This window comes from Nicotiana sylvestris, chromosome 4 (genome assembly GCF_000393655.2).
Source record: "Nicotiana sylvestris chromosome 4, ASM39365v2, whole genome shotgun sequence".
Lineage (NCBI taxonomy): Eukaryota > Viridiplantae > Streptophyta > Magnoliopsida > Solanales > Solanaceae > Nicotiana > Nicotiana sylvestris.
Window position 1 is genome coordinate 71,374,407 of NC_091060.1, and position 14,002 is coordinate 71,388,408.

A 14,002-nucleotide genomic window follows, 5' to 3' on the forward strand; every position below is an offset into this window, starting at 1 on the left:
AGATAGAGTTTAGGAAATTGAGTTCTTACAACTCATCTCTACCACATGATCTAGAGTAAGAAGAAAGAGTAACAATCCTAAATGCCCTATAGCCTCCTGCTTATAAGTGTTGTACATGACATACCCATAAACAAGACTCTACTAGACATGGCTTGTAGATACCCTAGGACAGAACTGTTCTGATACCACTTTTGTCACGACCCAAACCGATGGGCCGCGACAGGCACCTGGTACCTTACTCAACTGGGTACCAACATAACTTATCTTTCATATCATTATATCGTAGGTAAATAAACCGGAGTAAAGCACAAGGGAATAAAAATTAAGACATATGACATACTGGCCTATAAGGCCAAAATAACCACTCGTACACTGAACATAGGCTGACAAGGCCATACAATCTTTTACGTACATGACATTTGCCTACAAGCCTCTAAGCACACAGAGTTCTCATAAAGGCCGGGACAGATCCCCACCATACCAAACAATACACATCTAAATCATACTGACCAAATAAGAAACTCTAGAGCAGATGGAGTGCACCAACATCTTCTGTTGATTTGATCGCCTACTTGGAGGACTCTCGACCTATCTATCGAGACCTGCGGGCATGAAACGCAGCGTCCCCAAGCAAAAAGGGATGTCAGTACGAATATTGTACCGAGTATGTAAGGCACATAAATAAGTACATAAAAGACATGGAAGAAATATAGAGTAAATGACTCAACCTGTATGTTTGGATAACTCTGTAAATCATGAAATACTTATAGTGTCATGCATATTCATATGAATGTCATGCCGTACATAGGTACATATGTTCACAACATCAAGCCTCTGAGGACATCCCATCATATCATCTCGGCCACTATGGGCAAAATCTTCAACATATACTAGCTGATCAGGTGGTGGTGTGTATATAACGCTGTAACCTTTTCCCATATCCCACATACATATAATATACATATATACGCTTATATAATATCATCTGGTCATGGGTCAATGTATATGTATAAATGCATGAAATGCATATGAAATACGTTAACAAGATTTTCTCGAAATGCCATAAAAATCAATATACATTTCGGATAAACTTTATCAAATACGTAATTTTTTGGGACCCATGAACAGAAGATATAATAATTCATGGGGAATCAAGAATATAGACACCCCTAGTATTTCTATGAATAGAGTCATTTATGAAAGTTGCGTATTTTGCTCGTTTCATATGTATTATTTGGATCATGCCAAAAAGAAAGAAGAGATAGCCTTAACATACCTGAGCCGATTCTCTTGACAATCCTTCCAACACACGACAATTGCGACAAAACTCGTGACAGCAAAATCGGAGAAGGGAAAAATCAGTTTCCTACTTTGCGTGAATATTTGTTACCTTTCTCTTGAATTAGAAAGGTCAGTTTGTATGAACCTTTGAATGTTTTGACGTTATGACTAAAGATTTTAATCTTGAAGGCTTCTGTCTTGAAGTCTTCAACGTTACCACTAAGTTCTTTAACCTTGAAGACTTAAGTCTTGAATTCTTTATGACTAATTACTTAATTCTTGAATTCCTTAATGTTTTGCACCTTTCCCTAAATTGTATGAGTCATATGTACATAGACATAGTGGCTGCCACGTGCTGTGGGGTGGAAAATATTAATCATTATCAACTTATTAGGTAATTAGGTAATGTCCTGTCACGACCCTGGTTCGCCCTCCATGAACCATCGTGACGGCACCTAGTCTCTACGACTAGGTAAAAATAAACCAATTTGCAGAAGAAATAATTAAAACCGAAGTAATGAAATAAAACAGTAATTTAAAGTGTCGCTTGGCATACACAATATCAACTCTCGAAAGCTAAATACATTTACCAAAACCCGGAATCTCATGATCACAAGCCTTTGAAAGTCTACAAACGTCTAACTCCATAATATCTAATAAAGACACAAAGTACGGAAGGGTTAATATAAAAGGGAGAGTAGAAAGGGACTCTTCGGTCTGCGGACGTGGCAGATATACCTCGGAGTCTCCATGAACTCCTCGTCTCAAGTGTGATAAGTCTGAGTGGGGGTACCTCGATCCCAATGAATTCCTCTGAAAATATCTCTTAAAAATGCTCCCCAATGCTTCTTCCCGTTTAAAAAAAGGTGAAAATAGCTCAAATTCGCGAAGGCAAGAATTTATATGTTTCTGCCCAGCCAATCCGCTTTTGCGGTCCCGCTTCTACGGATCCAAGGTCGCATCTGCGACTTCTCATTAACTCAACATTTCCGCTTCTGCGATATGCTCCCGCACCTGCGAGGTCTCAGGTGTGGCCTAACTCCTGTATCTGCGGATCCAACCCATCTTCCTCTTGGCCGCATCTGCGGCTTCCCTTATCGATTCTGCGGGCTCGCACCTATGGTCCCCAAGCCGTAGCTGTGGTTATGATAGCAGAATTGAAACTTTAGCTGCAACCTCTCAACTCCAAACTTTCCGTTAACCACCCGAAATCATCCCGAGGCCCCCGGGACCTCAACCAAAAACACGAATAAGTCATATACCACTACCCAAACTTATACCAATCCTTAGAACACCAAAACAACATCGAAACGATGAATCAACCACGGATTCAAGCCTAAGAACTCCAAAACTCTAAATTTACACTTTCGATCAAAAAATGTCTATCAAACCTCGTTCGAATTACCTGAAATTTGCACACACGTCACATTCAACATTACGGAGCTACTCCAACTTCCGAAATTTCATTCCGACCCTTAGATCAAAATGTCACTATCGAACCGGAAACTTCAAAATTTGACTTTTCAGAATTTAAAGCCTAAATTAGCTATGGACCTCAAATACACAATCCGAACATGCCCCTAAGCCCAAAATCACCCAACAGAGCTAACGGAACCATCAGAATTCCATTTCGAGGCCATCTTCACACTGTTCCGACTACGGTCAAATTTTCCGAAACTTAAGCTCTCATTTAGGGACTAAGTGTCCCAAAACCCTCCGAAACTCAAAATAGAACATCCCGTCAAATCAAATAGCAGAAATAAACATGGGGAAAATAGTTAATAGGGGATCGGGCGTAAATCCTTAAGACGACCGGCCGGGTCGTCACATCCTCCTACACTTAAACATTCATTCGTCCTCGAACGAGCATAGAGACATACCTGAAGTAGTGAAATGATAAGGGTAACGGCTGCGCATATCCTACTCGATCTCCCAGGTTGCCTCCTCGACCGGCTGACCCTGCCACTAAACCTTCACTGACACAATGTTCTTTTACCTCAGCTTCCTAACCTGCCTGTCCAATATTGCCACTGGCTCTTCAACATAGGATAGATACTTGTCCAACTAGACTGAACTGAAATCCAACACGTGCGACGGATCACCGTGATACCTCCGGAGCATCGGAACATGAAATACCAGAAGAGATCCTACCAAGCTGGGAGGTAAGGCAAGCTCATAAACAACCTCCCCAATATGCCTCAATATCTCAAAAGGGCCAATAAACCTTAGACTCAACTTTCCTTTCTTCCCAAATCTCATAACTCCCTTCATAGGCGATACCCGAAGCAAAACCCACTCTCCAACCATATAGGAAGCATCACGAACCTTCCGGTCCGCATAGCTCTTCTGTCTGGACTAGGCTATACGGAGTCTATCTTGAATCACCTTGACCTTCTCCAAAGCATTCTGAACCAAGTCTGTGCCCAATAGTCTACCTCCCCTGGCTCAAACCAACCCACTGGCGATCTACACAGCCTACCATATAAAGCCTCATACGGTGCCATTTGAATGTTGGACTGATAGCTGTTGTTGTAGGCAAACTCTACCAATGGCAACAACTGATCCCAAGACCCTCCAAACTCAATCACACACGCACAGAGCATATCTTCAAGAATCTAAATAGTGCGCTTGGACTATCCATTCGTCTAAGGGAGAAATATTGTACTCAAATCCACTCGAGTACCCAACTCATGCTGAACTGCCCTCCAAAATCGTGATGTGAACTGGGTACCTCCATCTGAAATAATGGAAACTGGAATACTATGCAGATAAACAATCTCTCGGATATAAATCTCCGCTAGACGCTCTGAAGAATAGGTAGTACACACACGAATGAAGTGAGCGGACTTCGTTAGCTGATCCACAATCACCCAGATAGCATCAAATTTTCTCAAAGTCTGTGGGAGCCCAAATACAAAATCCATGGTGATCCGCTCTCACTTCCACTTCGGAATCTCTATCTGCTGAAGCAACCCACCCGGTCTTTGGTGCTCATACTTCATTTGTTGATAGTTGACACACCGAGCTACAATTCCAACTATATCTTTCTTCGTCCGCCTACACCAATAGTGCTACCTCAAATCCTGGTACATCTTTGCGGCACTCGGATGAATGGAATACTGCGAACTGTGAGCCTCCTCTAGAATCAACTCCCGAAGCCCATCAACATTCGACCCTGCATCCTCAATACCCCATCATCACCAATAGTCACATCTCTGGCATCACCATACTGAACCTTGTCCTTGAGGACAAGAAAATAAGGGTCATCATACTGACGCTCACTAATACGATCAAATAAGAAAGACTGAGAAACCACACAAGCTAGAACCCGACTAGGCTCCGAAAGATCCAATCTCACAAACTGGCTGGCTAAGTCTTGAACATCTATCGCCATATGACTCTCTGATACTGGTAAATAAGCCAAACTCCCCCAAACTCTCTGCCCGGCGACTCAAGGCATCGGCCACTAAAAAATAGTGATATCATAGTCCTCCAGCAACTTTAACCATTTCCTCTGGCACAAATTTAGATCCTTTTGCTTGAATAGGTGTTGCAAGCTCCGTTGATCAGTCTAAATCTCACAAGGAACCCCGTACAAATAATGACGCCGGATCTTTAGGGCGTGAACAATGGCAGCTAACTCAAGGCCGTGGACAGGGTAGTTCTTCTCGTGTACCTTCAACTGTCTGGATGCGTAGGCAATCACCCTACCGCCCTACATCAACACTACCTACATCAACACTACTCCAAGCCCAATCTTTGAGGCATCACAATAGACTGTATAAGACTCCGAACCTGTAGGCAATATCAAAACTGGGGCTGTATGTCGCGCCCCTTTTTTCCCTCTTTGCATCGGAAAATCGGGTTTATGACATTTTGGGTATATGACAACTCATTCCTTTTGGGAACTCGGTTTTGCATTTGAAGAGTCGCCACCTAATAATTTAAGGTGCATTAGGACACCTATAGGGTTCATTTCTAAGTATGTTTGATAACCAGAGATAGGGTAAGGGCTTGAAATTATCCTAAGGAGAAGGTGTTAGGCACCCCTCAAGATCCACTAATGTAGTTCCCGGCCAGATAGTTTTGTGAATTTTGTACAATTAGTAGATAGACAAATATAGGCTCAAATAGTAGGGGATTTAAGTTTGAACACACAAGAGTTTGAAAACAATTAAAAGGCGAATTTTGGAAATGAGTTATAGTTCTACAAATACTTGAGAATATAAAACGAGGGGGTACTAGGTTTATTTATAATATAGATAACATCAATGCGATACCCGGTATGACACTCCTTAAAAGAGGGGATACACGTGGTATTAGCGCGCCGGTCATCATATCCATATCTACCCTTCCCACCCCGTTAAGGTATTAAAGCGTGGATTGGTCTTGACCTCTATTGCATGCTATTACCCGTCCCAGTCCTATCAGTCCGAGAGGAATTTAGGACTATTATTCCTATAAGACGGAGGATTTTAGGATGACTCTTAGGTTTTTTAAAGGTAAATAAACTAAGGCGACATTCAAAACACGTAGGACTGCATACTAGGGGAAACATGTAAGCAACTAAGAGGCTCATATATACCTCCTCAAGTAAAGCACATAAATAGAATGACTTAAACACATTTAGGGTCAGAATTTAAAGTACTAACACATGGGAGTTTTAGTTGTTGAAGCAGACCAGTTTATTACACAACTCAGATAAGAAGTTCGAATCAGGTCTGCCTGCTGGTTGTAGTGGTTACTAATTAACAAAGGCGGATTTAGTCTTGTTGTTATCACCTAAGGCTTGCCAAAGTGTGTGTTGGTGACATCCTATAAGCATGATATCCATTTCTGATTCAGAATGTAGCAAAGCAGTGACAGTTTTACACGAGCGATTTGGATCCTATAGGCATGCTATCTAAACTGTATTAATAAAGGGAGTAGGTTGTTTAAAACTAATTTAGAATAGTACGAGTCAAACTGATTTTTAAACTAGACTGGTTTTAGATCCTATATGCATGATCTCTATTATTGCTGATTTTTAATTCCTATAGTCATGATATCTAGTTGAACATGAAATGAAGCAGGCAGGACTTACTTAAAATTCCTATAGGCATGATTTCTATGAAAAATACTCATTTTAATCTTATAGACATGAAACTAATTTCGAAGCCGATTTTAACCTTGTAGACATGACGTCTGATTATAGCCATTTAGATCCTATAGGCATGGTATCTAAGTGTGGTAATAAAACATGCAGAGTTCTTTAAACAAATCCTATAGGGTTGATCTCTATCTGCGTGAAAGTGGAGCATGCAGAACTTGAATTAAAATAGAATACATCCTATAGGCATGTTCTCTACCCTTCTAATAGCTAAACATGCATAATTACCCATCCCTTTTAACTAACCAACCCCCAATATTTATTACAGACCGAAATGATTGAATTACATTAGAAAAATGCAAAAAGGATGTTACAACCATAGGAAGTCTGATTCTTGACTTCCTCTCTGAGTTATGGAATAAACCACCTCAAGTACCACTTGTTTCAAAGCCTTTCTCAGACTTGGGTGTATCAAAGTTCCCTAAGGGTCTCAAGGGACCCCTAGTAGTTCTTACACCCAGGTTTGCATAACCAGATAGAGATAAGTGCAGTGTGGAAGGACCAGCCCTTATGTGTTCAAGTTTAGAGGGAGCTCAAGGGTCTCAAGGCAAGGCTCACATAAGAATGGTAAAACCTAGGTCCTAAGAGTATAGTGGAAGTGCAGAAATAGAGATTTATTTAAAACTGGGTTGAGAATGGTAAGGGGTATGGGTGATTTGAAAACAGTAGTAGTAAAGCTTAAACTACACAGAATCAGCAGTTGCACAAAGGGGTCAGTGGTTTGGAAATACATTGCATGAAGTATATGGCTCCAAGAATAATCAGGTTTGGACATGCACAACAATAGATGATACTGGCATGCCCACAAACCAGCCAGAGAACACAAACACAAAGAGGGGATGTGGGGTTTGGGGATTCATACACATAGGAGAGCATTAATTTAAAAGGGAAAGGGAACACATTTTAACATGCTAGTAATGTAACTTGATTGCAGAAACATAAGCAGAAGTAGACAAACATGAGAGAAGTTGGAACAATTACAGAAATATGTTGTTGATGCTTGAAAATTAACTAGGACATACCAGTAAAGAGGCAAAGTGCAGAAAGAAAAAGTAAGCAAATTTCCATAGCCTAGCCTTGGCTCTCATCGAGCTAGACAGAGCAGTAGCACAAGTAGCAATGGAGAAAAGAGAGAGTTTTGAGTGAAGTGTGTGTTCTTGAACTCAAATTGTTCATGTCTTTGAAAGAAAAGAGGGTGGGTATTTATAGTTTTGAAAACAGGTGAAGAATAAGGTGATAAGTAAAGTCTTAAGACAAATATGGAAATAATCACAAGTCAGAATCAATTATTAGAAGTGACTCCCTTTAATTAAGGAATCACTGTTTAACGGGTAGCAGCAGGTCTAATAAAGGAAGGAAAATTAGTTTGGAAATAGATTGATTATTGCCATAAAAGGGGCAGTAAAAGCATGCAGTAAACAATCAAGTCTAAGTACAAATATATGCTTATTTTGGGAAAGGATTCAGCAATGTAAAACATCACAGTAAAGGGAAAGGAATCAATTAATTTTAAACAGGCGAGTGAAATTAGGGGTCATAAAAGAAAAGCTTTTGCAATCAGTCACAAGACCAAGATCAATCAAGGAAGAAACATGATTCTGCACTTCAGTATATAAATAGAGTGAACAGAATCATCAGACATGCGAGGCCAAGGGCATTGGCAAAAGAAACAACATGCAATAGTAGCAGAAATAAGCATAGGATTCAGTAGTGAACAAAGTTAGATAGTCAAGGCTCACACGTATAGCCAAAGTGAAGAAGAGAGTCAAAACAAGTAAAGGTCTCACAGTAACAAGTGAGGAAACCTTTTGAGATGTTAGGGTTTCAACAATAGTCGAGTTAAAAAGATAGTGAAACTCAGAATAAGATAAGTCACATAATAGAAAAGAGAGTCTGAAACAGGAAACCTTTAATCGAGTCAAGTATACATTCAAACAAGCAGTCTCAGACCAAAAGACCTAGGGTTTTCCACAATAATCGAGTTTAAAAGATGGTAAAACTCAGAATCAAATAAGTCAAGCAAGAACGCAGAACTTAATCGAACAAGTACCCATTTAAACATGCAATTTCAGAACTCGGATGAGACAAAAAGGGAACTAGGGTTTTAGCATGCTGACTCAAGTAGAAAGAAAGCAAAACAAGTAGTTTGAACATAGTAAAATCATAAACCAACCTCAAGAATTAGAGAAGAGATTTTTAAAAGAGAGGTTAAGAGAAACCCTAATCGGAGAAAATGAAGAGTCATTTTGAAAGAAAAGTTGAAGAACCTTCGAGAAAACACTTAAGAAATTCATAACAAGTACAAATCTAAAGTAGATCAAAGTTGAAAGATCTTAAAGATTTGGGTTTCGGGAAACACCGAAAAGGTGAGAAAGACCTTAAAAGTTTCTGATCTAACTAGGAAAGTCAAGGATCTGCCTTGAAAGGCCATGAATGGCCGGAGAAAGGTCATGGTTGGCCGGAGAAAGGCCTTGAAATGAAGTCGAGCAAGGACTGGACCTGATCCCTTCGAGGCCTGGCCATGAAACTACAGAAACAAACACCCAGGAGCCATAGGAGGCTGATACATGTCTCGAATGACCATGAGAGGCCATGGATTAGGTAGGGGTTGAGGTGGATTAGGGTAGGGTTAGATGGCGGTGGCTAGGTTTCATGAGAGGTTTCATAGAGAGTTGAGAGAGAAGAAGGATTCAAGGTCGGCGTTTGGTGAAGAATTAGGTAGGGTAAGGGGTCTTTTAGTTTAAATTATGGAAGGGCGGATAGTGGTCGTTGATCTAATTTAGATCAACGGTCAGGATTAAAGGGGTTAGGTGGGGAATCCGGGTTGGGTCGTTTAAATTGGGTTAGGGGTCGGGTTTGAGCTGCAATTGGGCTGGGAAATTGGGTTTGATTTGGGGCTCAATTTAGGCTGAAATTGAAAGCCAATCTGGCTAGATTTTAAATAGCCATTTTTCCTATTCATTTTATAAAAAATAGTAAATTAATTTCTAAAAACAAATTAAAAGCGTTAAAATGATTTATAACATATAATTAACAATTTAACAATATAGGACTTGATTTTATGAATATAAACGCAATTAAATCTTAAAAGAGGCTAATATTGCAATTACGTGCAATTTAGCTTAAATATACTAAATAAATTTGTAGAAATATGCAAAAATTACCTTGACTATATTCTAGTATAAATATGAAAGTCCAATAAATTAATAATCAAAATAATAATTTTGGAAATAATTATTGTGTTTTTATGGATAAAAGAGGGAAATAAATTTATTTAAAAAACATTTAAAATTATAAAAAAATAATAAAACACTTGGATATGCTCACATATGCATATATATGCCATTTTGAAGTTATTTTGCATATTGAAAAAATATATAGGGAAAAAATTGGGTATCAACAACTGCCCCTCTTTACCGGGGAAGGATGAAAGAGTTGTCGGGTAAAGATATGATGGCCAATTTTGACCGAGCGAAATGGTTTGAAGAAGATAGGCCGCACTCTGGCTTTTGAGATGCCTACATGTCCCTGGTTTTACAGGAATCAGGCCATATGTAGTTCAGGATTCGTCGGCGGAGTATGCCGATGGAGACTTTTCAAGAACGGATGCAATATCTAGGGCCGAGCGATTGGTAGGTTTGTGGGAATGGTTAGGTTCGACATCGGTGCAGGAATTAGAGTGGGATCGCTCCTGCCGAGATGGTCGTTGCTTGCCGGTTTACCATCAATAAGAAATAATACAAGCGTATATCGCGCATAAATTTAAATATGATGCAAATTCTCGTCGGACCATGAATGTTGTCTTCGGATGGTTAGGATGACGTCCTTAGACCATGAAGTCCTGGTCCATGAGGCATACAATAAAGGATTCGCAGGCCATGAAATGATGCTCTCGGGCTATGAGGATGGTGCCTCCGAACCATGATGCCTTTGAATAATGATATGCAAAAGATTAAAAGGGGTCCTCAGGCCATGACATGGTGTTCTCGGGCTATGAAGATGATGCCTCCGAACGATGACGCCTTCGAATAATTTGGCGATCTTTCAGCCCATGAGATGCAATATGTGGCGATCTTTCAGCCCATGAGATGTAGTATTAGGCGATCTTTCAGCCTTGCAGATGCAATATGTGGCGATCTTTTAGCCCATGCGATGTAGTATGTGGCAATCTTTCAGCCATGCAGATGCAGTATGAGGCGATCTTTCAGCCATGCAAATGCAGTATGAGGTGATCTTTCATCCATGCAGATGCAGTATGAGGCGATCTTTCAGCCATGCAAGGATGAAGGCAGATGAAGGTAGAGCTTAACCTCGGAAGACAGAATGGTAGCCTTACGTAATGAGAAAATACAGATGGAGACAACGTTTAATCTCGGAAGGCAGAATGGTAGCCTTATGCAATGCAAATACAGATGGAGGTAGAGCTTAACCTCAGAAGGTAGATTGGTAGCCTTATGTAATGCAAAAATGCAGATGGAGACATCGTTTAGTCTCGGACGGTAGAATGGTAGACTTATACAATGCAAATGTAGATGGAGGTAGAGCTTAACCTCGGAAGGCAGAATGGTAGCCTTATGCAATGCAAAATGCAGATGGAGACAGCGTTTAGTCTCGGAAGGCAGAATAGTAGCCTTATGCAAGAAATAAAATGGCAAATGGTAGTAGAGCTTTCTTAGCTGATAGCAGATTGCGACATTGTGATTGTTGGGGACATTGTGACATACGAAATATCACTGGTGTCTGTGGATAGCAAATGTTGGTAAGTGCAACGGTTCTGAGAGTTGTATTCCTGAATAATGTTTGTCCCATGGGTATATAGTATGTTTGATGATTTCGTAGTCCAAGTGCCTGCATCCAAAGAAAAATCGTGAGTTTTGTAAAAGGGGAGGTTCATATACTCGCTGGCTTTGCTTGACCTGCTCGACTTTGATCTGGTGATACTGTATGTATCATTGGGGTAGCGTTGCTAAACAAAGCAATTTCAATAATATGCATGATTTTGTAAAAATACGACATAATAGTTTTTTTAGATGAACTGACGATTGTGACGTGGTTCGGGACATTGCACCCTTTCTTGCAACGAAATTTTCAGGGTCCTCCTCAAAACTCTGCCCCAGTTTGATGGGTTGACGCTTCTGACTGTTACTTGCGACGATCGGCTGAAATTACTTCGGAATTTTGAGGGTCCTCCTCAAAATTCTGCCCTAGTTTCCAATTGCTGGGGGAGATAAAAATTTTGTTGAATTGTGACCGAACCCATAGGGCTGCTTAAGTATCCCCTCTTAAGCGGGAATCAGGTCAGGCGTAGTTCAGTTTACATCATATAAGGAAAGCATAAAGATTACACATAGTAACGCTTGACTGCATCTAAATTGATCGGCTTTGGCCAGACTTCTCCGTCCATTTCTGCGAGTATGAGAGCTCCTCTTGTCAAAACCCAGTAAAACATGTATGGACCCTGCCAGTTGGGAGAGAACTTCCCTTTGGCTTCATCTTGATGTGGAAAACTTTCTTCAACACCAGCTACCTCGATGTGAACTATCTTGGCTTGACACTTTTGTTGAGGGCTCTGCACATTCTGTTCTGATAGAGTTGACCATGGCAGACTGCATTCATTCTTTTTCAGTCTATAAGGGCTAGTTGCTCATAACGACTTTTACCCACTCCGCGTTGTCGAGCTCAGCTTCTTGTATGATCCTTAAGGAAGGGATTTCTACCTTAGCGGGAAAGACAACCTCTGTACCGTAAACCAGCATATATGGGTTGCCCCGATTGATGTGCGGACTGTGGTACAATACCCTAGAAGAGCAAATGATAACTTCTCGTGCCACTGTCTGTGATTCTCTATCATTTTCCTCATCCATCCAGATCTGATGATAACCAGCGAAGCAATCTACGAATGACTGTAGCTCATGCTTGGTGCAATTGTTAATCAGGATGTGTATATTTGGCAAAGGGAAGTCGTCTTTTGGACTAGCCCGGTTGAGATCCCGGTAGTCGACACAGACTCTGACCTTCCCATCCTTCTTTGGCATTGGCACAATGTTCGCCAACCATGTCGGGTATTCTATTACCCTGAGAACCTTAGCTTTGACTTGCTTCGTGACTTCTTCCTTGATTTTCAAACTCATATCAGGCTTGAACTTTTTGAGCTTTTGCTTTACCGGTGGGAACGTTGGATTGGTTGGTAGTTTATGAGCCACAGTAGACGTACTTAGACCATTCATGTCATCATACGACCAGGCGAATATGTCCTCATATTCCTTTAGAAATTCTGTGTTTTCCTTCTTTTTTTTGATGGCGATAAGTGAACGCTGATTTGTCTTTCCTTAACGTTTTCAGCATCTCCCACGTTAACAATTTTGGTCTCGTCCAGGTTGGACTTAGGGTTGTTCTCAAAGTTCTCAACTTCTCTAATAATTTTGTCAAGTATGTCATCTTCCTCTGAATTAATGCCAGTTTATTGCATTGTCTTATTGCATGTCATAGTCATTGGTTCATCAAGATAAGTAATAGTAATGTTGTATAAGTAAAGTAATGAGAGAAAAATAACAATGAGTTTTGATTCATAAGAAAAGCCAAAATGCTTTGATAAATTGCATAAATGTTCTGAACATTGGAGATCTTATTGCGGGAAGTGAAAATTGGAAAAGAAAATCATTTAGTAAATAAAATGGTGCATGATGCTTGTTTTAGCCTTGCTACCCTGAGGCTCGCCGGGCTCTGGTTGTCCTGATAGTCCAGTTATTAAGGCATGCCCCTCTTCTCACAGCCTGTATGGAAGGGCCTTCCTCCCCCTCCTCCTTGAGAACAACACAACAGTCCATGTCATTGTCTTCTACGAACAAGTTTTTCACTGCTGCTAGTGCTTCTTCTTTGTCTGACCCATAAACAATGTTGGCCTACTGGAAAGTCTGCTCCAAATGTGGTATTGGCTGCTCCAGTGGATAGTAAGGACTGTGCCATGGTGGTGACCAGTTGTTGAAATCCTCCCAGGTGTAATCATATCCCAGACCGAAAGTAGTGTCATGCTTCTTGAGTTTTATGGGCTTAGAGATTCCTTGGAGGTTCTTATCGAGCCCCTTGCCAGGTTTGTACCCACTCCAATTCAGTATACTCTCGATCTTGTTATCCCACCATTTGTCCTTGTCAACAGCATTTACCCGTTCGATGTGATTGTAAGTCTCTCCACCTAGCTTCCTTCTTCTTTCGATTGCCAGAATGTTCTGACGACTGTATATAGGGTTGGTACCATCGCTTTTTTGAATGATCACCTTTTGGTAATTCCATTCGAATTTTACTACCTGATGTAGTGTTGATGCCACAGCCCCAGTAGCATGAATCCATGGCCGTCCCAATAGTAGGTTGTAAGATGTTGGCACGTTTATCACTTGGAAATCGACATCGAACCATGTCGGTCACATTTGCAAGCATAGAACAATCTCGCCAATGGTGGGCCTATGAGAACCATCGAAGGCTTTCATATTGATTGCCCCATCCTTTATCTTGTACAGTCCTTTACCCAACTTTTTGAGTGTTACTAGTGGACAAATGTTGAGACTAGAACCTCCA

The 14,002-nt window shown here is 40.7% G+C and overlaps 1 protein-coding gene across 4 annotated transcripts in view; it reads right to left on the reverse strand.

Annotated features, from left to right (window-relative positions):
- Window positions 1-301: 301 nt before the first annotated feature.
- Window positions 302-14,002, reverse strand: part of LOC104229345 (uncharacterized) — a 50,770-nt gene continuing 37,069 nt past the window's right edge. For 2 of the 4 annotated variants that reach the window (XM_070172007.1, XM_070172006.1), the window contains 2 exons: window positions 11,155-11,278; window positions 302-602 (listed from right to left, as the gene is read on the reverse strand). The gene's annotated coding sequence lies outside the window, so the exon portion shown is untranslated. The remainder of the gene's footprint in view (window positions 603-11,154; window positions 11,279-14,002) is intronic. The other 2 variants (XM_070172005.1, XM_070172004.1) reach the window with 1 other exon arrangement.